General features: G+C 42.4%; 1 protein-coding gene across 2 annotated transcripts in view; it reads left to right on the plus strand.

Moving 5' to 3' along the window:
• The window catches only part of celf2 (cugbp, Elav-like family member 2), an 809,970-nt gene that overhangs the window by 179,762 nt on the left and 602,347 nt on the right, over positions 1-27,861 (plus strand). The gene's annotated exons all lie outside the window — the stretch shown is intronic.

Here is a 27,861-nt window from a genome sequence, read left to right on the forward strand (position 1 = left end):
TTAAGAAAGCATATGGTGTGTTGGCCTTCATTGGTCAAAATAATACTGCAGCTCTATAAAACCCCAGTTCAACCACTCTTGGAGTATTGTTTTCAGTTCTGGTTACCTCATTATAGAAAGGATGTGGAAGCTTTAGAGAGGGTGCAGAGCAGACTTACCAGCACACTGCCTTGATTGGAGAGCATTTCTTTTGAGGAAAGGTTGAGGAAGCTAGGGCTTTTCACTTTGAAACAAAAGAGGATGATAGGCAATTTGATAAAGGTGTAGAAGTTGCTAAAAGACATTGATAGAATGGACAGGTAACACCTTTTTCTCAAGGTGGCAATGGCTAATAAGTGAAGGCATGCTTTCAAGGTGATTGGAGGAAAGCATAGGGGGGATATCAGAGGTAGTTTTTTACACAGAGTGGTAAGTGTTGGTTGAGGCGGATACATTAGAGACAATAAAAAGTCTCTCAGATAGGCACATGGATGAAAGAAAAATGGAGGGCTATGTGGGAGGGAAGGATTAGATTTATCTTGGAGAAGGTCAATAGGTCAGCACTACACTGTGAGCCAAAAAGCCTGTATTGTGCTGTACTGTTCTAGGTTTTGGGCCTGCTGAGCTCTTCCAGCAGTTTCTGTTTTGTTTCATCAGCTGTAAAGCACTCTGGGCCATGCTGAAGTTGTGTAAGTCTTTCTTCCTCATTGCTCTGTGGCTTATGGAAAAACATGTCTGATTCAGCCTTAACATTCCTCCAATTTGTGCATCCATCCTTAGACAAATAGAAATTTATTCAGGGCATTTGCAGAAAAAACCCTGGTCTGAATTTATCACTGTGAGTGGGTTACTTTCCCACTGCAAGAGACGCAAGATAAGTACTTTCAGAGCCCGCTCCAGCATTAATAAAGGTTTAATTGGGTCTTTTAATTTTTCACGTGCTGAGAGATCGCTGCAGATGCACAGTTTTTGTAAATTGAGCTGTGAATTGTGTTTATCCACAGGTGGCCATTTGCCAGACCATCAATTGGGAAGAAAATATTCAGTGACTAACTGCAACAATGCGTGTTTCCATAGTGAAGCAGAACCAGACTTTCCAATGATTAAGAAGTGACTGCAAACATTTGACATTACAAAATAATGATTGTTGTATCTGTTTGTGTGAATCGAAGTCAATAAATTCTACATAATCCTGACAGGTGGACAAATCTTGCTGTAAATCCTGGTACCATATTCAGTCTGTGACCAAATTCCACAACTGCCTTCTCCCCATATCCCTTAATCCCTTTGGTTGATAAAAATCTATTCGACTCAGATTTGAAATTAGTATTTGACCCAGCAACAGTAGCCCGTGAAGAGAGTTGGAAATTTCTACTGTCCAGTACCGAAGGGTGTATAGCTGGCCTTGACAACAGGCGGGCTAACCCTTCGGTACATACAGTACATATGTTTCAAAATGAAGAGGAATTTTATGAACATATTCATCAGAAAACATATTGTTGCCTTTTTTATGACACTAATATTTATCCTCAGTGTCTAATTGTCTTTGCCCAGCCATTTCAAAGTTCAAAGTAAACAGATTTTCGAAGTACATATAAGGACTATATACTATATTCATTCTTGAATATTTGCAAGAATTATTCATTTTCTTGCAGGCATTCACTGTAGAACAAAGAAATGCAATAGAATCAATGAAAAACCACACATAGAGTCTGAAAGCCAGAGGTGTGCAAAAGAGGACAAACTATGCAAATAAAAAACAAACAAATAATAATAATTAGTAAAAAAAAATAATACTGAAAACATGAGATGTAGAGCCCTTGAAAGTGAGTCCATAGGTTGCGGAATCAGTTCAGAGCTGAGGTGAGTGAAGTTATCCACACTGGATCAGGTGCCTGGTGGTTGAAGAATAATAACTGTTCCTGAACCTGGTGGTGTGGGACTAAAGCTCCAGTGCCTCCTTCCTGATGGCAGCAGTGAAAAGATTTCAGAGACAAATAAGGTTCAAGCAGTATTGATAGAGGTCTGCAGTCACATATAGGTCATATCGGACAAGAATGGCAAATTCCCTTATATAAATGAGTAAATGTGTTTTATTTTGAATCCAGGTAATTATTTGGTTGACTGAATTTGCGTTCCCCAGAAGGTTTGTAGGAATTTGAACTCGTCTCTGGGTGATAAGCACGAGAGATTCTGCAGATACTGGAAATCCAGAGTAGCACACACACAAAATGTTGGAGGAACTCAGTAGATCAGATACCATCTATGGAAAGCAATAAATAGAGTCTTGGGCTGAGACCCTTCATCAGGAATCGGGTCCTAATAAGGGGTTTCAGCCTGAAACTTTGCAACTCATAGATGCTGCCTGGCATGCTGAGTTCCTGCACATTTTGTGTGTATCTCTGGATCAGTAGTATAAACCTCTAAAATACAATAGTTCAATAGTTCCATTTAATATCAGAGAAGTGTATGCAATATACATTCCGAAATCCTTGTTCTTCGCAGGCATCCATGAAAACAAGAGTGCCCGAAAGAATAAGGGACAGAAAAAACTTTAGAACCCCAAAGACCTCCCCCCCTCCACCCCTCCCACACACAAGCAGCAGCAAGGCCTCTCCCCTCCCCATCCCCACTTACTGCAGCAAAAAGCATCAGCACCCTCCACCCACCAGGCAAGCAATAGCAAAGCCTCCAAGAAAGATCATGATCTGCAGTACAACAAAAACCAGTCGTTTATCAGCCAATTCGACAAACTGTCTCTCTCTGCTTAATAAAGGGACAGAGAGTTGTCACCCTTTCACAGCAAGAGGGGAGACATAACAAAACAGCTCGTTGATTTGTGATGATAAAGTCTGTCAAATCGCTTTTTTCTCCCAAGTTCTTGGACTCAGTAATCGGCAACAGATTCTCCTCCACCAACAAGGGAGAGAGCGATTCATCGAGTACAGAGCCTCCGACAACTGATCCGCTGTTCCCGATGTTGTGTTTTTTTTCCTGCAACGCTTCAGTCAGTGGCACCAGCTTAGAATCAGCCGGTCCCCAGGGCCGTGAAACCTCGGAACCCCAAAGGCACGCTCATCTTCTAGGCTGCGTCCTTCAGATTTTGAAGAAGCTTGGGGACCCCCGGGAGCAGGTCTCATCACCGCAAATAACCGAAGTCTAAGTGTAATTCCAGATTAGTGACTCCATCAGAACTCCATCACCCTGAAAAGGAAAAGGAGAGATATTAAAGATAGAAATTACCTGAGCTTGAAGGAGTCACTGTTCAATGCCATCATAATTCCACCCCGTCCAAGTTACAAGATACTTAATTGCCATGGCTTACCAATGCTGATATTTGGATTTTTTTTTCAGAATTGCATCACATATTCAGAGAGCAGAGATACAAGAGCACGGGGGAGTATGGTATAGTAATCAGCATACTTTATAGCACCAGCGATCAGTGATCGAGGTTCAATTCCCGCCACTGCCTGTAAGGGGTTGCTCGTGACCATGTGTGTTTCTTCCGGTTGCTATTGTTTCCTCCCACATTCTAAAAACACCCTACAGGTTAGGGTTAGTAAGTTGCGGGTATGCTATGTTGACGCCAGAAGCTTAAGACTTGTGGGCTGCCCCCAGCATATTCTTGGACTGTGACCCAAATGATGCACTTCATTGTATGTTCCGATGTTTTGATGTATATGTGACAAATAAAAGCCAATCTTCAGAGATTCTGTGGACGCTGGAAATCTCCAGCCACACACAGAAAATGGTGGAGGAACTCAGCAATTCAGGCAGCATCTATGGAGAGGAATAAACAGTCAATTTTTCAGGCTGAGAGCCTTTATCAGGACTGCAGGACTGATGAACAGTCTGAACCCGAAACGCTGACAGTTTATTTCCATCCATAGCTGCTGCCTGACTTTCAGGGGGAATAGGTTCATGGTTCACTGCAGTATCTTTCCAGGGCATCTGAGGAAGACTTTTGTCATGCAAGGTGTGATTGGAACCTGGAGCACACTGTCTGAAGGGGTAGAGAGATGGGTTAACTCACACAGCATTTAAGAGGTATATTGGCAAGCACCTGAATTCCCAAAAGATGAAAAATGAGATTGGTATAGATGGGTACTTGACGATTGGTCTGGACAGGATAGGCCAAGCAGCCTGTCCTGTGCTGTATGATTCCAAGGCTCTGATTCCCACCTGATAACCACCCCACCCCCACACTGTTCCCATTGGTCCACACCTGAGATGCACTGACTCCCTCACCAACTGGAATGGGGAATTGATCTCCATTACTTTCTCGGAGCTCACAAAGGGAAACGGGTAAAGTACTTTTTTAAAAAGGTTAGCTTTATTTGTTATACGCACATTGAAACATCAAAACATACAGTGAAAAGCATTGTTTATGTCAAATCAAATTAGCGAGGTCTGTGCTGGGGACAGCCCGCAAGTGTCGCCGTGCTTCCGCCACCAACGTAGTATGCCTATAACTTACTAACCCTTACCTGTATGTCTTTGGAATGTGGGAGGTAACCAGATCACCTGGAAGAAACTCTCACAGTCACAGAAAGAACATAGAAAAAGACAGCGGCAGGAATTAAACCCCAATCAGTGATCACTGGCACTGTAAAGCAATTGCACTAACTGCTATGCTACCATGCCGCCCATGATAATTGGACAGAAATAGTCATAGTCATACTTTATTGATCCCGGGGGAAATTGGTTTTCGTTACAGTTGCACCATAAATAATAAATAGTAATAGAACCATAAATAGTTAAATAGTAATATGTAAATTATGCCAGTAAATTATGAAATAAGTCCAGGACCAGCCTATCGGCTCAGGGTGTCTGACCCTCCAAGGGAGGAGTTGTAAAGTTTGATGGCCACAGGCAGGAATGACTTCCTATGACGCTCTGTGTTGCATCTCAAAGGAATGAGTCTCTGGCTGAATGTACTCCTCTGCCCACCCAGTACATTATGTAGTGGATGGGAGACATTGACCAAGATGGCATGCAACTTAGACAGCATCCTCTTTTCAGACACCACCGTGAGAGAGTCCAGTTCCATCCCTACAACATCACTGGCCTTACGAATGAGTTTGTTGATTCTGTTGGTGTCTGCTACCCTCAGCCTGCTGCCCCAGCACACAACAGCAAACATGATAACACTGGCCACCACAGGCTCGTAGAACATCCTCAGCATCATCCGGCAGATGTTAAAGGACCTCAGTCTCCTCAGGAAATAGAGACTGGCAAAAAGCTGGCAGATGGAGTATAATGTAGGAAAATATGATTTTATCTACATTGGAAGGAAATATTTCACAAAACTATTACATAAATGGAATGAGAGTATGAAATTTGCGGCAGCAAGGAGTACAGGAAGCACAAAGATTTTGCACGCAGGCACACAGAATTAATAGACAGGCTTTGTAAAAGTTTGCTTGGGCCATATTGAAGAGTATTGTGCACAACTCTAGCTGCCCCAGTAAAGCAAGGATGTGGAATGTAGATATGGAAGCTTTGGGAAAGGGTACAGAACAGCTTTACCAGGATTAAAGGGTATATGGATCCTCGAAGGACTCAAGTCAAGGGTTAATTGACAATAAATGCTGACTTAGTCGAGACTGTCTCACACAACATATAAAATATTGCTTCCTTTCTTACTAGTCTGTTTAGAGTTCCTAGTATATTCTTCTGTCCGGTGTTTCTTGCTTGTTGTATGATAGTCTTTTTCAATAATGATTGGCTGACAGTCAGTATGGAGTTGGTGAGGTGGACGGCCTCCTTTCATGCTGTATGCCCCTCTGACTCTCCTTCACCTGGTTTCACCAGCCAGCTTGTGCTCCTTTCTCTCGCGCCCCCCCTCACCTTCTTATTCTGGCTTCTTCTCCCTTTCTTTCTTGTCCTGGTGAAAGTTCTCAGCACAAAATGTCTCCCTCTCCATAGATGCTGAATGATCTGCTGAGTTCCTCCACCATTTTGTGTGTGTTTCTCTCTCTCTGAGCTTGATTCAGCTAGTTTTAGAAATGAATTCTAATTGCTTCAAGTGTCTGAATCACCAAGCGTTCCTCTTGCCATTGTGCCTGTTACTGTTACACAATGACCATGAGAGTAGGGCTTTATCAGTGTTTAGGGCGTCAAAAGATACGAGGAAAAGGCAAAGGAATGGGATTGACAGGGAGGGATAATAAGTCGCCCGTGATGGAATGGCAGAACAGGCTCAATGGGCCAAATGGCACGATTCTGCTCCTATGCCTTATGGTCTTATTATGGTTTGGTACAGTTGGCCATTATTGCTTTAAGGGTTCATTCCTTCAAATCTTTTGTGCTTGCCTGAAATTTTAGACAAAGCAAAACAAGACTAATGCCTTAATTTTAAAAAGAACAATACGACTTACTTCAGCAAGCCCTCAGCTACAGTATGTGATCTCAGTGTCACTGATAAGAGTGATTGATCTGGCTATAACATTCCCGGCTCACAGTGATTATCAATGAATAATTCTTCTTTTGATCTTATTCTTTCCTTATTAAAGAAAGAGGGACTGGTGTTTCTCGAACCTTGTTCACAGCCTGAGGATGTCACAAAACACTTTACACTCACTGAAGTGTAACACAAAAAGAAGCCACATTTGGAATGTGTATCACTCATCTTGTTCGTGTTAGCATGTTGATATTTTCTCCTCAATTCCCAAATGTGTCCGGATTTGTTTATTATTCTTCCCCCTCTTTTCTCGCTTCAAGCCAATTATCGATGCGCAATAGAAATCATCCTATCTGTATACATCAGAGCTGGTACAGCAACTGCTCTGCACATGACTGCAGGAAATGGAATGGTAGAGTAATGCTTTACAGCACCAGTAACCCGGGTTCAATTCCCCCCATTGCCTGTGAGGAGTTTGTACATTCTCCCTGTGACCGCATGGGTTTCCTCTGAGTGTTTTGGTTTTCTCCCACATCCCAAAGACACATGAGTTATTAGGTTAATTGGTTACACAGGTGTAATTGCGCAGCACGGGCTCATTGGGCCAGAAGGGCTTGTTATTGTGCTGTATCTCTAAATAAATAAATAACTACAGAGAGTTGTGGACACAGCCCCCCCTCTGTGGACTCTGCCTACACCTCTCGCTGCCTCTGTAAATCACTGCAAAATTATAGATCCCATCCACGCCAGACATTCTCTCCTCTCTCCCGTCCCATTGGGCAAGAAAGCATGTACCACCAGTATCAAGGACAGCTTCTATCCCACTGTTATAAAACTATTAAATAGTTTCCTTGTTTGATAATTCAGACTCTTAACCTCACAATCTACCTCATTTGATCTTGCACCTTATTGTTTACCTGCACTGTGCTTTCAAAGTTCAAAATTCAAAGTAAATTTATTATCGAAGTACATGCTGTGTTGCCATCACTACCCTGAGATCGTTTTCTTGTGGGCATTCACAATAAATACAAAGAAACAGAATAAAATCAATGAAAAACTGCACACAATAAAGATGGACAAACAACCAATATGCAAAAGGCAGCAAGTGGTGCAAATTCAAAAAGAAGAAAAGTAAACAATAATTATCAAGAACATGAGTTGTAGAGTCTGCAGAAGTGAGTCCATAGGTTGTGGAGTCAGTTTCGTGTTAGGGTGACTGAAGTTATCCCTCTGGATCAAGAACCGATGGTTGAGAGGTAATAACTGTTAAAGTACCAATAACTGAAATAATCACACATTACAACAGTGGTGTACAGAAGAGCATCTCTGATCACACAATATGTTGAACCTTGAAGTGGATGGACTACAGCAGCAGAAGACCGCAGAGTCCCACTCATGTACCCAATAAAGTGGCCACTGAGTGTACAGTGGCATGCAAAAGTTTGGGCACCTCGGTCAAAATTTCTGTTACTGTGAATAGATAAGCGGGTAAAAGATGAACTGATCTCCAAAAGTCATAAAGTTAAAGATGAAACATTCTTTTCAACGTTTTAAGCAAGATTAGTATATTATTTTTGTCTTGTACAATTTTAGAGTGAAAAAAAGGAAAGGAGCACCATGCAAAAGTTTGGGCACCCCAAGAGATGTGAGCTCTCAGATAACTTTTACCAAGGTCTCAGACCTTAATTAGCTTGTTAGGGCTATGGCTTGTTCACAGTCATCCTTAGGAAAGGCCAGGTGATGCAAATTTCAAAGCTTTATAAATACCCTGACTCCTCAAACCTTGTCCCAACAATCAGCAGCCATGGGCTCCTCTAAGCAGCTGCCTAGCACTCTGAAAATTAGAATAAATGATGCCCACAAAGCAGGAGAAGGCTATAAGAAGATAGCAAAGCGTTTTCAGGTAGCCATTTCCTCAGTTCATAATGTAATTAAGAAATGGCAGTTAACAGGAATGGTGGAGGTCAAGTTGAGGTCTGGAAGACGAAGAAAACTTTCTGAGAGAACTGCTCATGGGATTGCTAGAAAGGGCAATCAAAACCCCCGTCTGACTGCAAAAGACCTTCAGGAAGATTTAGCAGACTCTGGAGTGGTGGTGCACTATTCTACTGGGCAGCGACACCTGCACAAATATGACCTTCATGGAAGAGTCATCGGAAGAAAACCTTTCCTGCATCCTCACCACAAAATTCAGTGTCAGAAGTTTGCAAAGGAACATCTAAACAAGCCTGATGCATTTTGGGAACAAGTCCTGTGGACTGATGAAGTTAAAATAGAACTTTTTGGCTGCAATGAGCAAAGGTATGTTTGGAGAAAAAAGGGTGCAGAATGTCATGAAAAGAACACCTCTCCAACTGTTAAGCACGGGGGTGGATCGATCATGCTTTGGGCTTGTGTTGCAGCCAGTGGCACAGGGAACATTTCACTGGTAGAGGGAAGAATGAATTCAATTAAATTCCAGCAAATTCTGGAAGCAAACATCACACAGTTTGTAAAGAAGCTGAAGATGAGAAGAGGATGGCTTCTATAACAGAATAATGATTGTAAACACAGCTCAAAATCCACAATGGACTACCTCAAGAGGCGCAAGCTGAAGGTTTTGCCATGGCCCTCACAGTCCCCTGACCTAAACATCATCGAAAATCTGTGGATAGACCTCAAAAGAGCAGTGCATGCAAGACGGCCCAAGAATCTCACAGAACTAGAAGCCTTTTGTAAGGAAGAATGGGTGAAAGTCCCCCAGACAAAAATTGAAAGACTCTTAGCTGGTTGCAGAAAGCATCTACAAGCTGTGATACTTGCCAAATGCAGTGTTACTAGGTACTGATCATGCAGGGTGCCCAAACTTTTGCTTCAGGCTCTTTTCCTTTTTTGTTATTTTGAAACTGGGAATAAAAAAGTAAACTTGCTTAAAATATTGAAGAAATCTGTCATCTTTAACTTTATGCCTTTTGGAAATCAGATCATCTTTTACTCACTTAGCTACTCACAGTAACAGAAATTTTGACCGGGGTGCCCAAACTTTTGCATGTCACTATATATTCCAGTCTCCTGTGCCTCTATGAAGAGAAATTTCTTTAGTCAGAGGGAGGCAAATCTTTGGAACCCTGGAGGAGTGTGGAGGCTCAGTCATATATTGTGTTCTAAACAAGATCAATAGATTTCTGAATATTAACAGAATAAAGGAGTGTGTGGATTAGGCACAAAAATGGTTTTGAGATGGAAGATCAGCTGTAACCTTGTTAAGTGGTCATGCAAGCTTCAAAAACAAATAGCCTACTCCTTATACAACTCCCTCTGCCATTGCCTTTATTATTCTCTCTGTTTCAAACTCCAGGGAATAGCAAAGATAACATAGTCAGCCGGTCTTGCTGAAGCTGGTTTTATCTGTGTTAATTCTCTCACATAAACTGTGCTATGATAAGGATTTTTCAACAGTGATTTATGTTTCCCATAAAGGGTAAGTCTCAATGGATTATGAGGGTCTTTCTGGCAGATCGGTAAAAGATTAGCCACTGATAACTGTCCCTGAATGATAAAGTTAAGGGATTGGTACAGTTTTGTTAATGAAGGGACATATTGGACTCCTTCAGGGAGACAAGGAATGTACTCTGCTTATAAAGTCAAAAGTAACATTTTTAAACTAAGATCACCCATGATCAACCATTCTAGTTAGCCCCATCCCTGTCAGTGCACTGCACCCCCATCACCCACGACATGCTCCCTTCTTCCTTCCGTCACAGAGAAGGTTCAGGAGCGTAAAGAACAGCTTCTTTCCCCTCTGCCATCAGATTTCTGAACAGACAATGAATCAACCCATGAACACTACCTCACTATTTTTGCACTATTTATTTAATTTTTAATTTTATTAAATTGTAGCACAGTTTTTCTGAATTGCACAATACTGCTGCACCAAAACAACAAATGTCACGACGTATGTCAGTTATATTAAACCTGATTCTGATGCTGATTCTTTTCACCCTAAACCTATGCCTCACAATAGGGTAGCCAACCTACCCCCATCTATCTTTTACCCTGCCACTGCACTGTAAACACTTTAAACCACATTTTATAATGCTGTTCACATTGTAAATGCATACTGGTATTTATGTATTAATGCACATTTTATTCCATACTTTAACATCTATTTTTTATATAATTCTTTATTCTTCATAATTGTTGAATGTTTTTTATTGCATCTTGTACCCTGACCAACTCACCATAGCGAATTCTTAATACATGGATACGGCATATGGTCCTTAATCCTTAACCCTTGATCCTTGATGAGATCACAGTGTGTGCTATTTTTGTAAGCACCTGGAATATGGCACCCATCAGCAGCTTGGGTTCATCTCCTTGGGGACTCACCGCTACCAGCTCATAGGCAATTTGCATCGGGCCTTGTCTGAGATGCCCCAGTCCAATGGAATATACACACAAAAATGCTGGAGGGACTCAGCAAATCAGGCAACATCTACAGAGGGGAGTAAACACTCAGAGTTTCAGGCCAAGACCTTACTGAAGAATCTTAGCACAAAACATTAACTATTTACTCTCCTCCATGGATGCTACCTGGCTTGTTAATTCCTCTGGCGTTCTGTGTGTGTTGCTCCAAGATTTCCAGCATCTGCAGAAAATCCTGTGTTTACGATTCAATGAGCACACATGCGAAGGATGTCGAGGCTTTTGAAGGGGTGCAGAAGATTCCTAGGTGTGCTCAGGAGCTGGCTGTACTACTATCTTCGTACCTGGACTGCTGATGCAATCAGTGCCCATGTCACTATGCAGGGAATGGGATCAACATTCAAAGATGTAACCATCACTGCTGCCACATTTACTGCAGGAAACACCAATCTACAGAAGGTTCTGCAGGTGCTGGTCACTGCTCATGTGAATGCTCCACAGAATCTTCCTTTCATCAATCTTCACCTGGCAACATAATCTCTACATTCTCTTCCAGCGTATTTTGAATGTATTTGTATTCTTACCTTTTCCTCTCTGTGCAGTGATCAGTCCCACATTCTAATTACTTTGGAGGTAGTGACGTTTCTCCTGAATTCCCATTTTATCATTAAGTGCCTATTTTGTACCTACAGCCATTACATCCTACCACTATCTCTTCCCCCCACCACCCCACCCTTTCGCCAGTAACATCTGCTCTTTACCCAGCCCTTCCTTGACATTAGAGATCTCTCTGGTCATATCTACTCCTTTACAGAGAAACAGCCCCAGCTGATTCATTCTTTCCTGACAGAAGTCATGAGGAGCACAAATTTCTTTGCATCAGTCAGAGACAAAAAACCAGGAGTGAAGTGGCAGTGAGCTAATTTATAGCATCACCCAGCCCCTGAAGTCACGTAGATTGTATATTTCAGTTTGAAATGACAAAGTGAACTTGCAAAGTTCAGGAGTTCTCTGTTGTGGCTGTGGTTGTGATTAGAGTCAGATTCAGAGACATGCTTTCTGACGGAAAGGTTTGCTTGAGAATTCAGAACTAGATAACGCTACAGATATGGGCGAAGTCAGGCTCGTGGATTGATTTGGTGGCCATCTCGCCAAACGGATGAAGGTGAAAACTATTTTAAAAGAAGCGATTGGAATGTAGGGCCCTCTGCTTGCTTGGCGATTGGAACGTAGGACCCACCATTGGCTGACAAACAGATTAAATAGATGGACAAAGACCCATGGACCCAATGAGACTGAACTGTGTCATGGCTGCAAGACTGAAGGTGAATCCTATCGATTCACTCTCCACTCTCCCACCCTTCTGCCGACCCCCTGCTTCACTCCTGTCTTCAGCCACATGATCACCTGAGAGGAGTGTAAACAAAAATTTGTGTTTTGGTAGCACAGCAGCAAGTGTAACGCATGACAACACCAGCGATTGGGTTCAATTCCCACCGCTGTCTGTAAGCAACTTGTACCTTCTCCCCTGACCGCATGCATTTCCTCCGGGTATTCTGGTCTCCTTCCAGATCCCAAAGATGTATGGGTTAGTAAGCAGTGGGCATGCTATTCTGACACTGGAAACATGGCGACACTTGCATGCTGTGCCCAGCACAATCCTCAGACTGTGTTGGTCGTTGATGCAAATGACGCATTTCACTACATGTTTTGATGTACATGTGACAAATAAAGCTAATCTTTAAAACAAGTTCACAAGTGTGAGGGTATAACACAATCACAGGCAGCAGTGTGCAGCACTGGGTCGAGCTACGCACACACACACAGATGTTTGGAGAATCCCGGCGTGTCAGGCAGCATCTGTGTAGGAAAATAATAGTTGGCATTTCACCCTTCATCAGAACTGAATCCAGATTTCTAGCACCCGCAATCTCTCAAAAAGTGCAGTCTGACCCGTTGCATTCCTCCAGCTGTTTCTGTGTGTGTGTTGATCCAGATGCCCAGCATCTCTTGTGTCAATGAGTAAAGCTGCTGCCTCACGGCTTCCGAAACCCAAGCCCGACTCTGACCTCTAGAGCTGTTTGTGTGCACTTTGCATGTTCTCCCTGTGACTGTGTGGGTTTCCTTTGGGCACTCTGGTTTCCTCCCACTTCCCAAAGATCTGTAGATTGGTATATTAATTAGCTATGAAAATTGCCCCAGTGCATATATAGTGGCAAATCGTCAGGGGAATGTGGGGAGAATAAGATGTTGTTTGTCCATCGTCATTGTCGATGAAGACCTCGACACCATTATGAAGATGATGATGTCGAGACTAGCGCATGCTTTGGATTTAAGTGAGGGAGTGTTGCACAGCGTCAGCCTCACTCTCTCTTCCCAATTCCCATCTGGATCCAGTGGCAAGACAAGAGTTCGAGTCGACTGGGGATGGGACTAGGCGCAGTGGATGACCAGGATGTCTTCTGTGTCTTGTCCTGCTCTACACATTCCACGATGCTTGCAGAGACCGCCTTCTTGACCGTTGGACCTTCTATTGGTCTCGTCTGCTCAATCCGCCGGAGTCTGTCTTCACATGCTGGGATAGACAACTCCCTATCTCACCAAGGGTTTGAGACCCATCGGCTACCCTCACCTGGTTTAGCTGGCTTGTCGAAGCCGTTGCCCGGGGTATGGCCGCTGTCGAATACAAACAGCTACGGGAAGCCACAGGTGAGAGCTGAGTGCCAGGTGAGGACCAAAGGTGGGCTAACTGCCTTGAAAAGGACGCGATATGTTCCCCCACCAGAAGTGCTACCCCTCCCTGACACCCCATACACCCCAATATGGGAGAATAAGATAGGATTAGTATAAATAGCTGCTTGATGGTTGGCACTGACCTGATGGGCTGAAGGGCCTGTTTCTTTGCTGTATGGCCCTGTAACATACCTGTATTAGCTTCTAGGTAGGAGGATCCCACCCGTATTTTCAACACTTGTTCCACCAACACACTTTTCTTTATTTTCTCACAAGCAGCAGACATTGCTGATTTAACTTAAAATTAAGTTAATTAAATAAATCTAAATTAAAATCAAGCATTGGTAATAATGACTTTGAAACTGTTTCATTGTCATGAAAACCCATCTGGTTAACTTGTGTCTCTGAGGGAAGGAAATCTGAAGGTCATGCCCACCCTGGACTAGATGCCTTTACTCTGACCATCAATGTGTGACTCCGGACCAGGAACTGGAGTTGACTTTTAACTGCACCCTGAAATGGAAGTGTTATATGAGAGGCTGATCATTGTTGGTTGATGGTTTCAGCACTCCAAGTGGTCCAGGTGCAGGAGATAGGACTAGGGCAGGACCATGCTGGCACTGACTAGCTGGGCTGAAGGGCATGTTACTGGGCTGTATGGCTCTCTGCTGAAAGCTTGTAAATCTCCGCTGTACTTTTTCAAGCTTATTCATATCTTTCCTGCAGGTAGTGGCCAGAATTGTGCATGATACACCGATGCCTTATTCAACATTAACATAACTTCCCAACTCCTATACTCAACGCCATGATCTATGACATTGAGCCAATGTAACCAATGTGCCGAAAGCTCTCTTTATGACTCTAAGCACAAGAGATTCTGCAGATGCTGAAAATCCAGAACAACACAGACAAAATGCTGGAGGAACTCAGCAGGTTATGCAGCATCTATGGAAACGAACAAACAGGACTGGAAAGGGCAGGGTGAAGATGCCAGATAAGAAGTTGGGGGGAGGGGAAGAAGGACAAGCTAGAAAGTGATAGGTGAAGTCAGGTGGGATGAAGTAAAACTGGAGAAGAAGGAATCTGATAGGAGAGTAGAGTGGACCATGGGAGAAAGGGAAGGAGGAGAAGCACCAGGGGGAAGTGATAGATGGCTAGGGTGAAGAGGCATGAAGCCAGAGCAGAAAACCCTGCTTGTCTCCTCCTTTCCTTTCTCCCTGGTCCACTCTTCTCTCCCATCAGATTCCTTCATCTTCAGCACTTAACCTTTTCCACCCATCACCTCCCAGCTTCTCACTTCATCACCTCTTCCCCACCAGCCTACCTTTTTCCTCACCTCACCCATCACCTTCTAGCTTGTTCCCCTTCCCCTCCCCCAACTTCTTATTCCCCTCCAGTCTTGAAGAAGGGTCTCGGCCCAAAACGTCGACTATTCATTCCTTCAGCATTTTGTGTATGTTGCTGTTTTGACCCTATCAAGCTGTGATGCCAGTGTGGAACGTACAGAGAAAATGGCAGGGCCCTGGAGAGTATTGGAAGACAACTATGTAGTTCCCTAAGAATGGTTACACATGTAGACAGTTTGATTTAGAAGGTGGTAGGCACACTTGCCTTCATTGGTCAAGACACTAAGTACAAGGGTTGAAGTTCAATGTTACTATTGTACAAGACGCTAGTGAGATCTCACTTGGAGTACAGTGTGCCATTAAGCTGAAAGGAGTACAGATAAGATTCACAATGATGTTAATGGGATCAGAGGGCTTGAGTTATATGGAAAGTCTGGATTTGTTGGGCTTTTTTCCCCTGGAGTGTAGGAGTCTGAGTGGTGATATTACAGTGGTATATAAAATCATGAGGGTTATTGTAAGGGGGATGGTCACAGTTTTTTCCCCATTTTAGGAGAGTCTAAAACTAAAGGGCATATACTTAAATTGAGAAGGGAATGATTTAAAGGGGATGCAAGGGGCCGGTTTTTCTCATAGAAGGTAAGGGTATGTGGAATGAGCTACCTGAAGAGTGGCTGATGTAGGTACAATTACAGCATTTGAAAGACATTTGGACAGGCATATTGATAGGAAAGGTTTCGAGGGATATGGGCCAAATGCTGAGAAATGGACTGGCTCAGGTACGCACCTTAATCCTGATGTTGCAGATCTCGGCCTGAAACATCGACTGCTTATTCCTCTCCGTAGATAGTGTTTGACCTGCTGAGTTCCTCCAGCATTTTATGTGTCAGCATGGACGAGTTTGGCGAAAGGGCCTGTTTCCCATGTCATGTAACTCTGTGACAGTGTGACTGCTAGCAATTTCTGTTTGTATATAATCCTCGTTGAAGGTTTATTTTACCTTCATGTAATTCTCTTTCTGATCTGTTGGTTCCTTTGATATCACAAACAGTCGTTGCAACTGAAGTTGTAGCATCTTTACAGGATTTCTCTGTTCTTTATATCTCAGTAAACAGCCCCATAGGAAAACAGGTGATCGTGAATCAGACACCAAGAGTACCAAGGATTCACATTGTCCTTTGGCTAGGGATAATACTCTTGAAGTCCATAGGAGCTTTCAAAGTCTCAGGAGCTTTTCTGTTCAGATGATAAAGTGGTTTTCCGTATCATTGGATGCCCATTACTTGTTCAAAGAAAGAAACACAGAGATTTCAAAAGCTCCAGCCTTTCACATATAAGAAAGTGGGGAGAATTTTTCCCTACAAACAGCAAGTACAAAGTACAGCTCTGGTGTTGTACAGAAGCATGGGAAGTAAAGATTAACTGGAAATAGTACCTGTACAAGTTGACAGAGAGTTTACTGAGGGGTGAAATCTACAAATGCAAGACCAAATTGACCCAGGTTTCTGCTCAGGAGGCGCCAATGTACAGGACCGGAAAAAGCTGCAGAGGGTTGTAAGTTCAGCCAGCTCCATCCTGGACACTATTCTCCCCACTTTTGAGGACATCTTCAAAAGGCAATGCCTCAAAAAGGCAGCTTGCAACATTAAGGACTTGCTCCCTTCTCACTCTTGCCATCACAGAAGAGGTTTAGGAGCCTGAGGACATACACTCAACATTTTAGGAATAAATTCTTGCCCTCCACCATCAAATTCCTGAACAGTCCATGAACCTGTGAACACTACCTCACTATTTTGATCTCTTCCTGCACTATTTTTAATGTATTTCTTATTGTAACTTATAGTATGTTTTATGAATTACACTATACTGCTGTTGTAAAACAACAACTTTCATGACATATGTCAATGAGAGTAAATTTGATTCAGGTTCTGATTTCATTTTCTGCTTCATTCACCTGGTTGCCCCATTTCAGGACAGATGTGGAGGCTCTGGGGAGGGTGCTGAAGATGCTGCTTGGATTAGAGGGCATTTACAATGAGGGGAGATTAGACAAACTTGGGTTAATGCCTTTGGAGAAGTAGAGACTAAGGGGAGACCTGATAGAAATGTCTAAGATTAGGAGAGGCATAGATAGAGTAGAGCCTTGACCAGTGGCCAATCCGGACATTGGAAGTTTGGAGAGGAGGGCCTTCAATCAGGTGCACTGCCTGTGGATAAAGGACAGCAGCAGGTCACGGCAACATAACAAAGCCTTGACCAGCAGCCAATCTGGACATTGGAAGTTTGGAGAGGAAGGGACTTCAGTCAGGTCCACTGCCCGAAGATAAAAGATAAAAGCCAATCTGGACTGTCTTGACGAAGGGTCTCGGCTTGAAACGTCGACTGCATCTCTTCCTACAGATGCTGCCTGGCCTGCTGCGTTCACCAGCAACTTTGATGTGTGTTGCTGGACTGTAGAAGTTTGGAGAGGAGGGGCCTTTAATTATTTACACTGCCCGAGGATAAAAGACAGCAGCGGGATGCGGCAGCATGATAGAGCTTCAAATTAAAGGAAGGCAGGGGCAAGCGCAGTGGTCAGAGTCAGAGTGGTGATCTTGAGGCTTTAGCTCTTCATCGAAGAAAGGCTTCACTCAGAGAAAGCAAAGGAAAGAAAGGCTCAAGTTTTCTCCTTCAATTCTTTATATCTGTTCAGCTAGGACAGTAAAGATGCCAGGCAGGATAGTGAAATGCTGCTTTTGCGGAATGCGGGAAGGCAGGGAGACCTCCATTGTCCCTGACAAATACAAATATGAGAAGTGCATTCAGCTGCAGCTTCTAATAAACAGCGTTAAGGAGTTAGAACTAGAACTGGATGACCTTGGGATCAATCGGGAGGCTGAGGGGTTGATAGAAAGGACATATATAGAGGTAGTTACGCCCAAGGTGCAGGATACAGCAAACCAGGTGACAGTCAGGAAGGGGAAAGGGGTTAAGGAGCGAATGCAGAGTACCACTCTGGCCATCCCCCTCAACAACAGGTATATCACTTTGGATACTGTCGAAAAGAGTCACAGTGGTTGGGTCTCTGGCACTGCGTCTGTCTCTGTGACTCAGAAGCGAAGGGGAGAGAAGTGGCACACTGTGGTGATAGGGGATTCGTTAGTGAGGGGAACTGACAGGAGGTTCTAAGAGTGAGAACAAAATTACCGGATGGTTATGTTGCTTCCTGGGTGCCCGAGATATCTCAGATCGAGACCTCAGACTGAACATCCAGAAGTCATGATCCATAAATGTACCAATAACATGGGTAGGACAAATGACAAGGGAGCTCAGGGATATTGGTGCTATGTTAAAGAGAAGGGTCTCCACGGTTGTGATCTCAGGATTGCTACCTGTGCCACATGCTAGTGAGGCCAGAACTAGGAAGGTTATGCTGTTTAATACATGGCTAAGAAGTTGATGTAGGAGGAAGGGCATAGGATTTTTGGACCATTGGGTTCTCCTCCAGGGAACAGAAGGGACAGGTTGCATCTGAACTAGAGGGGGACTAATATACTAGCAGGAAGATTTGTTAATAGCATGGTGGGGTTTAAACCAGAGTTGCATTGGGATGGGAACCAGAGTGCCAGAACAGTTCATGGAGAGATTATGGAGGCAAATGTTGGTAAGACCTCAGACAAAGTTGGGGATCAAACGGTTGAACATGGTACAACTAGTGTCCTGAGTTGCGTGTATTTCTATGCAAGTATCGTAGGAAAGGTGGATGAAAGTGCTGAATATTAGGTAACTGGTTAACAAACAGAGACAATGTGTATTGAGGAGGGGCAGTTGATAGGGCAACATTGCAGTCAACAGGATGAGTTACAAGGTAAAAGGCAGACAAAATCGAAAAGTGTGAATACAGGACTGAAGGTGTGGTATTTGGATGCATGCAGTATACAGAATAGGGTAGATGAACTTGCAACACATTTGCAGATATGATGTAGGCATCACCGAGTCGTGGCTGAAAGATTATAGATGGGAACTTAATGTCCAAGGATGCACACTATAAGGACAGGCAGGAAAGCAGACGGGCAGCAGGGCTCTGCTGGTTAAAAAATGAAATCAAATCATTAGAAAGAGATGAAAGGGGTCAGAAGATGTTAAATCATTGGGAATAGGGCTAGCAAACTGCAAGGGTAAAAAGACCCTGAAAGTAGTTGTATACAGACCCATAAACAGTAATAAGGATGTACAATTACAATGGGAGATAGAAAATGCATTCCAAAAGGGCAACGTTACAATAGTCATGGGGGACTTCAATATGCATTGGGATTGGGAAAATCAGGGTGGTGCTAGATTCCAGGAGGGGGAATTTCAAGAATGCCTATGAGATAGCTTTTTGGGGCAGCTTGTGGTTGAGCCCACTGGGGGCCCAGCTATTCTGGATTGGATGATGTGCAATGAACCATAATTGATTAGAGAGCTTAAGGTAAGAGAACCCTTGGGGGCAAGCGATTATAATATGATCAAATTCACCCTGAAATTTGAGAAGGAGATGCTCAAGTCAGATGTATCAGTATTACAGTGAAGTAAAGAAAATAACAGAAGTATGAAAGAGGAGTTGGCCAGAACTGATTGGAAAAGAACACTGGCAGGAATGACGGCAGAGCAACAATGGCTGGAATTTCTGGAAGCAATTCAGAAGGCACAGGATATGTATATCCCAAAGAGGAAGAAGTATTCTAAAGGAAAGCTGACACAACTGTGGCTAATAAAGAGTGGCCAAAGCCAAAATAAGGGAGGGCATATAATAGAGCAAAAATTAGTGGGAAGTTAGAAGATTTGGAACCTTTCAAAAACCAACAGAAGGCAACTAAAAAAGGACATTAAGAAGGTAAAGATGGAATACAAAAGAAAGCTAGCCAATAATATTAAAGAGGATACCCATAGTTTCTTCAGATACATAAAGTGTAAAAGAGAGGTAAAGGTGGTTATTGGATTGCTGGAAAAAGATGCTGGAGAGCTAGTAATGGGGGGCAACGAAATGGCAGACAAACTGAATAAGTATTTTGCATCATCCTTCACTGTGGAAGATACAAACAGTAGAGTGGAAGTTATAGGTGTCAGGGGGCATGAAGTGTGTGTGAAGTTACCATAAATAGAGAGAAGGTTCTTTGGAAACTGAAAGGTCTGAAGGTAGATAAGTCACCTGGACCAGATGGCGTATACCCCAGGTTTCTGAAAGAGGTGGCTGAAGAGATTGTGGAGGCATAGTAATGATCTTTCAAGAATCACTAGATTCTGGAATGGTTCTGGAAGACTGGAAAATTGTAAATATAACTCCACGCTTCAAGAAGGGTGAGAGGCAGAAGAATGGAAACTATTGGCTAGTTAGCTTGACCTCAGTGATTGGGAAGATGTTGGAGTCAATTATTAAAGATGAGGTTTTGGGGTACTTGAAGGCACATGATAAAATAGGCATAGTCAGCATGGTTGCCTCAAGGGAAAATCTTGCCTGACAAATCTGTTGGAACTTTTTGAAGAAATAACAAGCAGAATAGAGAAAGGAGAAGTGGTTGATGTTGTGTACTTGGATTTATGAAGACCTTTGACATGGTGCCTTTCATGAGGTTGCTTAACAAGTTATGAACCCATGGTATTACAGGAAAGATTCTAGAATGGATAAAGCAGTGGCTGTTTGGCAGGAGACAAAGAGTGGAAATAAAGGGAGCCTTTTCTGACTGGCTACCTGTCTGTGACTGGTGATGTTCGACAGGGGTATGTGTTGGAGCTGCTTCTTTTTACATTATATGTCAATGATTTAGATGATGGAATTGATGGCTTTGTTGAAAAGTTTGCAGATGATATGAAGGTAGGTGGAGGGACAAGTAGTTTTCAGGAAGTAGAGAGGCTACAGAAGGACCTAGACAGATTAGGAAAATATACAATGAAATGGCAATGGAAATTATTCAAAAGGTTAAAGGCCTTGATAAATGGATGAGGAGAGGATGCTTCCCAGGTTGGGAGTCTAAGAGCAGAAGGCACAGCTTCAGAATGGAGGTGTGCCCTTTTAGAACAGAGATGGGGAGGTATATCTTTATCCAGAGAGTGGTGAATCTGTGGAATTCGTTGCCACAGGCGGCTGTAGAGGCTAGGTCTTTGTGTATGTTTAAGGCACAGGTTGATAGATTCTTGATTGATCAGGGCATGAATGGATATGGGGAGAAAGCAGGAGACTGAGGCTAAGAGGAATATTGGATCAGCCATGATGAAATGGTGAAGCAGACACAATAGGCCAAATGGCCTAATACTGCTCCTATATCTTAAGATCTTATTATGGTCTGATAGGCAGCCAGGATCTTTCTCCCAGAGTCAAGAAGCCATATCAAGAGGGCATGCATTTATCAGGAGAGGATAAATCGAAAGGAGATGTACAGGACAAATTTTTTTTATAGAGTGGCATGTGTCTTGAATGTGCAGCCATGGGTGGTAGTGGAAATAAATACAATGGAAGCCTTTAGGAGGCTCTTAGACAGACATATGGATGTGTAGAAAATGGAGGGATATGGGCATTGTTTAGGCAGAAATGATTAGTTAGACATCAAATTACTAGTTTAATTAGTTTGGCGCAACATTATGGGCTGAAGGGTTTCTTCCTGTGCTGTACTGTTCTCTTTTCTTTGTTCTATCTTTTGATCTCTCTGCTAGCTTATTCAAAACAATAAGTGTAATAGAATAGACCCTCTGTCCCAATGACCCAATGTCAACCAAGGCTCCCATCTAAGCTAGTCCCATTTGCCACATTTCGCCTATATTTCTTAAACCTTCCTATCCATGAATCTCTCCAAATGTATTTTAAATGTTAGTATTGTACCTCCCTCAACCACTTCCTCTGGCAGCTCCACGTATGCACCAGCCTCTGGGTGAAGAAATTGCCCCTCAGGTCCCTATCAAATTTTACCTGTCTCACCTGAAACCTATGCCCTCTAGTTCTTCCAAGTCCCAACTTTGATTCAAAGACTATATACATTCACTCCAGCTAAGTCCCTCATGATCTGATACGCCTCTATAAGATCAACCCTCAATCTCATACTCTTGCAAGGAATAAACTCAAAATTTGCCCACCCTCTCCTCATAATACATTACCCCAAGTCCTGGCAACATACTATAAGTATTTTATAATGCCTCCTGAAAAGAGAGGCAACAGTGAAAAATGCAACATTGTAGTTGGATAGTTCCCCTTACAGGTTTTGTAACAGAGAGAAATGTTGACTGACAGATGCTTCACAATTTTGAAGATTCTTAACTATTTGTGGAGATTCCCAAATCTCCACACTCCTGATGAAAATTTCTGCAAAGTCTTATGAAAGGGGAATCTGGTTTAACAAATTACCTTCGAACTTTTTTGGTAGGTGCAACCTGCAGTGGCTCCCGTCTCAGTCGGAATTTTGTACATTCAGGGCCCAATCTGGAAACTTAGAAAATAAAAAATCTTAGATGAAGCTATGGTGCAATGCTAAAGGATTGCCATTGTGTTAGAGGGGTCATCTTTTGGTTAATTATTAAACCAAAATCTTTCTGTGGTCTGAGCTGGAATTAATATTCTATCACCTGAAATATTTGTATTTGAATTTGAATATATTTATATCTTACATCCATTTCACAACGTGAGGGAGTGAAAATCTTTGTGTTATGATACCATCGCAATGTACAGACACGTGAATTTATAAGTCTAATGGCTTTAGAAAGAAGCTGTCTTGTAGCTCGTTGGTCCTGGCTTTAATGCTGCGGTACTGTTTGCCAACGGAAGCAGCTGAAACAGTTTATGGCTGCCGTGACTGGTGTTCCCGATGATCTTCCAGGCCTTCTTTACGCACCTGCTGCTGCAAATGTTCTCAATGGAGGGAGGTTCACATCCACAGATGTGCTGGGCTGTCCATACCACTCTCTGCAGTGCCCAGCAATCAAGGTCGGTGCAGTTCCTGTACCGGGTGGTGATACAGCCAGTCAGGATGCTCTCAATGGTGCCCCTACAGAAGGTCTTGAGGATTTGAGGATTTGAGGGCCTGAAGTGGAAGAGACGCTGTTGTGCTTTTTTTGCTACACACCCGGTGTGTATAGTCCAGGTGAGATCTTCGGTGATGTGTATACCGAGGAACTTGAAACTACTCACCCTCTCAGTTGCAGTCCCATTGATGTTGATCAGGGTAAGCCCATTTTCATTCCTCCTGTAATCCATGATCAACTGTTTTGTTTTTTGGACATTGAAGGAGAGATTGTTAACTTGGCACCACTGTGTCAGGGTGTTACCCTCTCCTCTGTAGGGTATCTCGTAACTGCTAGAAATAAGGCCAATCAATGTCGTGTCAGCTGCAAATTTGATCAGCAGATTGGAGCTGTGTGTGGCAGCACAGTTGTGGGTGTAAAGGGAGTAGAGGAGGGACTCGATGCAACCCTTTCAAAGTTCAAAGTAAGTTTATTATCTAAGTATGTACCAGTATATGTCAGCATATACAACCTGGAGATTCATTTTCTTGGAGGCATTGACAGTACAACAAAGAAATACAATAGAATCAATGAAAAAAGAACTACACACTAAGATTAACAAATAACCAATGTGCAAAAGGCAATATGTGTAAATACAAAAAAACAAACAATAATAAGTAAATAGGTAATACTGAGATCATGATTTGTGGAGTCCTTGAAAGTTTGTGGAATCAGTTCAATGTTGAGGTAAGTGAAGTTGGTTCAAGAGCCTGGTGGTTGAAGGCTAACTACTGTTCCTGAACCTGAATCTTGCAATGAATTTCTCACTATTATCCTGGCCAATGTTTATCTTGCAAATGCTAAAATAGTTAATGCATGATGATTGCTGGGTGTGGGGATTTCTTCCTTCAGAAAGAGAGCTTTGAAGTTTTGGAATTCTCTGCCCCAGAGACCTGTGGACGATGTCCATGAATAAATTCAAGTTGGAGATAAACAGATTTTTGCATTAGAGGGCAAACCCAGGGTAATGAAGATCAGAAAAAGAAATGGAAGCGGAGGCCAAGCTCGGATCTTATTTAATGGTGGAGCAGGGCCGCTGGAGCTAAATGCAGTGCCTTAGAAGTGTGTGGTTGAGCATGGGCAATGGCCTGGGTCAAGCACAATCTGGGCCATTGATGGGATTGTTCACAGAAACAATAAGCAGATCACCCAAGAGTTGGCAGGACCTCAGCTGTTTATAATGTATCTCACACTCTTTTGCTAAGAGGATTGAGTGCATGGTATACAAACATGAAAAGCAGGATGGAAGAGTAGGCTGTACGGGGTGTGCAAAGTGATTCAGAGAGGTAACCATTGAGTAACTAAAGTAGAGAGTGTAGTCAGAACACAGTCAATCCTGCTGTGTGTAAAACAGTGCATCACTCTGAATTACCTGAAGAAATTCTTTATCCAGGAAGAAGGGGGTGTCAGCTTTCCTGTCCTTTGCAGCTGTTTAAAGCCAGCAGTGGGATAGAGCCAGTGGGGATGAATAATCCAATTAGTTTATGGTATAGCGGCTATACTTTATTAGGCATTTGAAGCGATTTGGCATGTCAACAAATATGCTCAAAATCTTCTATAGTTGTTCCGTGGAGAGCAGTCGGACAGGCTGCATCACTGTCTGGTGTGGAGGGGCTACGGCACAGGACCGAAAGAAGCTGCATGAGGTTGTAAATCTAGTCAGCTCCATCTTGGGTACTAGCCTACAAAGTACCCAGGACATCTTTAGGAAACGGTGTCTCAGAAAGGCAGTGGTCATTATTAAAGACCTCCAGCATCCAGGGCATGCCCTTTTCTCCCTGTTACTATCAGGTAGGAGATACAGAAGCCTGAAAGCACACACTCAGCGATTCAGGAACAGCTTCTTCCCCTCTGCCATCTGATTCCTAAATGGACTTTGAAGCTTTGGACACTACCTCACTTTTTTTTTAATATATCTGTACAGTATTTCTGTTTTTGCACATTTTTAAATCATCTATTCAATATACATAATTGATTTACTTGTTTATTATGTTTTATTTTGTTTATTTTTTTCTCTCTCTGCTAGATTACGTATTGCATTGAACTGCTGCTGCTAAGTTAACAAATTTCACGTCACATGCCAGTGATAATAAACCTGATTCTGATTCTGATTCTATACACCAGAGTTCAATGAAATTCCTTGTCTGCATGAAGACAGTGTAAACAGCATCATAATGATATATAAATCATCTTAAACAGCAAAAATAATAAATAATACATATTGAACAACTGATAATATGATACATATTAAACAGCATAATAATAACATTATATGATACATAATAATAATAATAAACCATGTAATAATAATAATAAACGTCCATGAGTGCAAATGGTGCAAAGGTTGTATTTGCAGGACAAGAATAAGTGACAATTGTGAGGTAACTAAGAGAGGTAAAATGAGTCTGAGAATGTGCTCTCCTGTTAACTCAAGACAAAGCAAAGGTATAAACGGAGACTACTTCTCACCTTGACTAAATTGAATGTAAAATGGAATATAAAATGGTACACCTCAGGAACAGGCCCTTTAGCCCATGATTTTGTGCAAAGCTAATTAAACTAGTAATTAAATCTCTATACTCCGCACTTCCATATACCTATCCAAGAGCCCCTTCAACACGTCTATCATAGCTGCCTCCACAACCACCCCTGACACTGCATTCCAGGCACCCACCACTCTGTGTAAAAAAAAATGTCCCGTACATATGCTTTGAACTTACCCTCTCTCCTTAAATGCACGTTCTCTTGTATTAGATATTTCAAGCCTAGGAGAAACACAATCTTATAAACTTCTATCAGGTCTATTACAAGGCAAGTTCCAAGGCCACAATTTTTTCTTCAACTATTGATTGCAAGGTTGCAGTATTGCTGTGCTTGTGTTTCAAAATAAATTCTTGTGTCAACACAGAGCCAATTAAAAACATGTTGGAAATAGTCGTCAGAATGAGGCAATCAAATATTGAATGGGCAAACACTGCTCGGTTTATTTTGCTCAACCCACCATTTTGGTGCGGAGTCAGGAGAAGAATAGACTTCATCAAAAAGCGTTAACAAAGCTATTGACTCTAATCAATCTGCTCCATATCCTGAGGAAAGACCTTGTACAGTTTCGTAGCTCCACAGCGAAACAAAACAACATTCTTCCTCATTGCTACAGCTTACTGTATTCTTTCCCTGCTCTTAATATTCCTTGGTGTGTTCTTCCTGATAGCCGTGAAAATAGAATACTCTCTCATCCCTTTTATCATCTTATACACCTTTATTATATCACCTCTCATCTTCCTTTGCTCTAAAAAGAGAAGCTGTAGCTCACCCAACACCCAATGCCTAGTATCTGTCTCGCTCGTTAGTCCGGAATGTGAGCCAGGCGTCCAGGGTGTGCGGCGAGAGTCAACAATCTGGAGACCAGATGATGGATCATAGATGTAGCCAAAGCCAGGACTAGTATTAAAACCCCATGAGTCAGGAACATAGGTAGATTTTTAACCAGAGCCAGGGCCTGGAGAGATTCTGCACCTTCCACTGCCTTTAAGCTCATCTGCTTCACTGGAAAATATATTGTACTATGGTGTAGAATATAAAAAAAATGTGAACTAAAATATGAGCAAGCTAAGGATTGTCTCTTTGGAGCAAAAGACGATGAGAGTTGACTTGATAAAGGTTTAAAAGATGATAAGGGGCGTAGATCTCTGGGCAGCCAGTAACATTTTCCTAGGATGGAAATGCCTATTATGAGAGGGCATGATTTTAAAGTAATTGGGAAAAAGTATGAGGGAGGGGGGTGAATGTCAGAAGTAGGTCTTATTTTTACGCAGAGTGTGATGGGTATGTGGAAGGTCTGGTGGTACAGGCAGATACATAAGGGACATTTAGGGAGACCCTAGAGGGGCTCATGGATAAAAGAAGAATGGAGGGTGATCCCATAGGGAGGTGTTAGATTGATCTTAGAATAGGTTAAATGTTTGACACAGTATCATGGGCCAAAGGGCCTGTACTGATCTTTGTTCTATGTTCTCTGCTCTTAAAAATGTGCTTGTGTTCACAACAGTAACATCCAATTGACCAGAAAATCTGCATTGTTATTATTTTACTTTATTTTAGCTCAATGCACAGTGTAATGACCTGATCTGTATAGACAATGCAAGGCAAGCTTTTCACTGTGTCTTGGTACTTAGGACAATAATAAATGAATACCTATATCAAAATTGAAGGTATTCCTGTCAGGAACTGTGTAACTACTGTTTTATCAAAAATGTTAATGTAAACCGCACAAGCACTTTGGGCCATTTTGTTCCTCAAATTCAGAATGACGTTGAATGGGGATTACTTTTAGAACAGCCTGACGGGTGCTGTCCTGAAAGTTCAAAGTAAATTTATTATGTGAGTCCTGGGACTCGATACGTTTTTCCCTTTCAGTGATATTTAGATTAGCTCTATTTGTCACATTGAAACATCAAGATATATAGTGAAAGGCATTATTTACATCAAATCAAATGAGCAAGAATTGGGCTTGGGTCAGCCTACAAGTGCCACCACACTTGTGGCGCCAAAATTTGCTGCATTGGTTCAAAAGGAATGAGTGTTTTCCTGAGGAAAAGATCTCATTCTGAAAAAATTGTTTCGGTATTGAGTATTATGACCTCTGCAACAAGGGCAATTGAAACACTGGTTCGTTCCAAAAGGTTTGCTTGCTGGACAGTGTTTTATTGATATTCATCAGCCAATTGACAGTCTGCAGTGGTTCTGAGCTGTCAGTTTAATTGTAGTTTTCCCTGACTGGTAATTGTAAAATGCCAGTATTGATTGGCTTGTTTTCATTGCAATATTGAGCTGTGGTCGGTTCTGTCCCGAGTTTTCTATAATCTCCATCAATTTCAGCTGCTTTATACCTCCTAGCACATGTCAAAACAAGGGGTTGCCCATTCAGGACTAAGATGAGATGAAATTTCTTCATTGATAGTGATTCTTTGGAATTCTTTGCTGAAGAGG

The sequence above is a fragment of the Mobula birostris genome, chromosome 23 (assembly GCF_030028105.1).
Source record: "Mobula birostris isolate sMobBir1 chromosome 23, sMobBir1.hap1, whole genome shotgun sequence".
NCBI classification, from domain to species: domain Eukaryota; kingdom Metazoa; phylum Chordata; class Chondrichthyes; order Myliobatiformes; family Myliobatidae; genus Mobula; species Mobula birostris.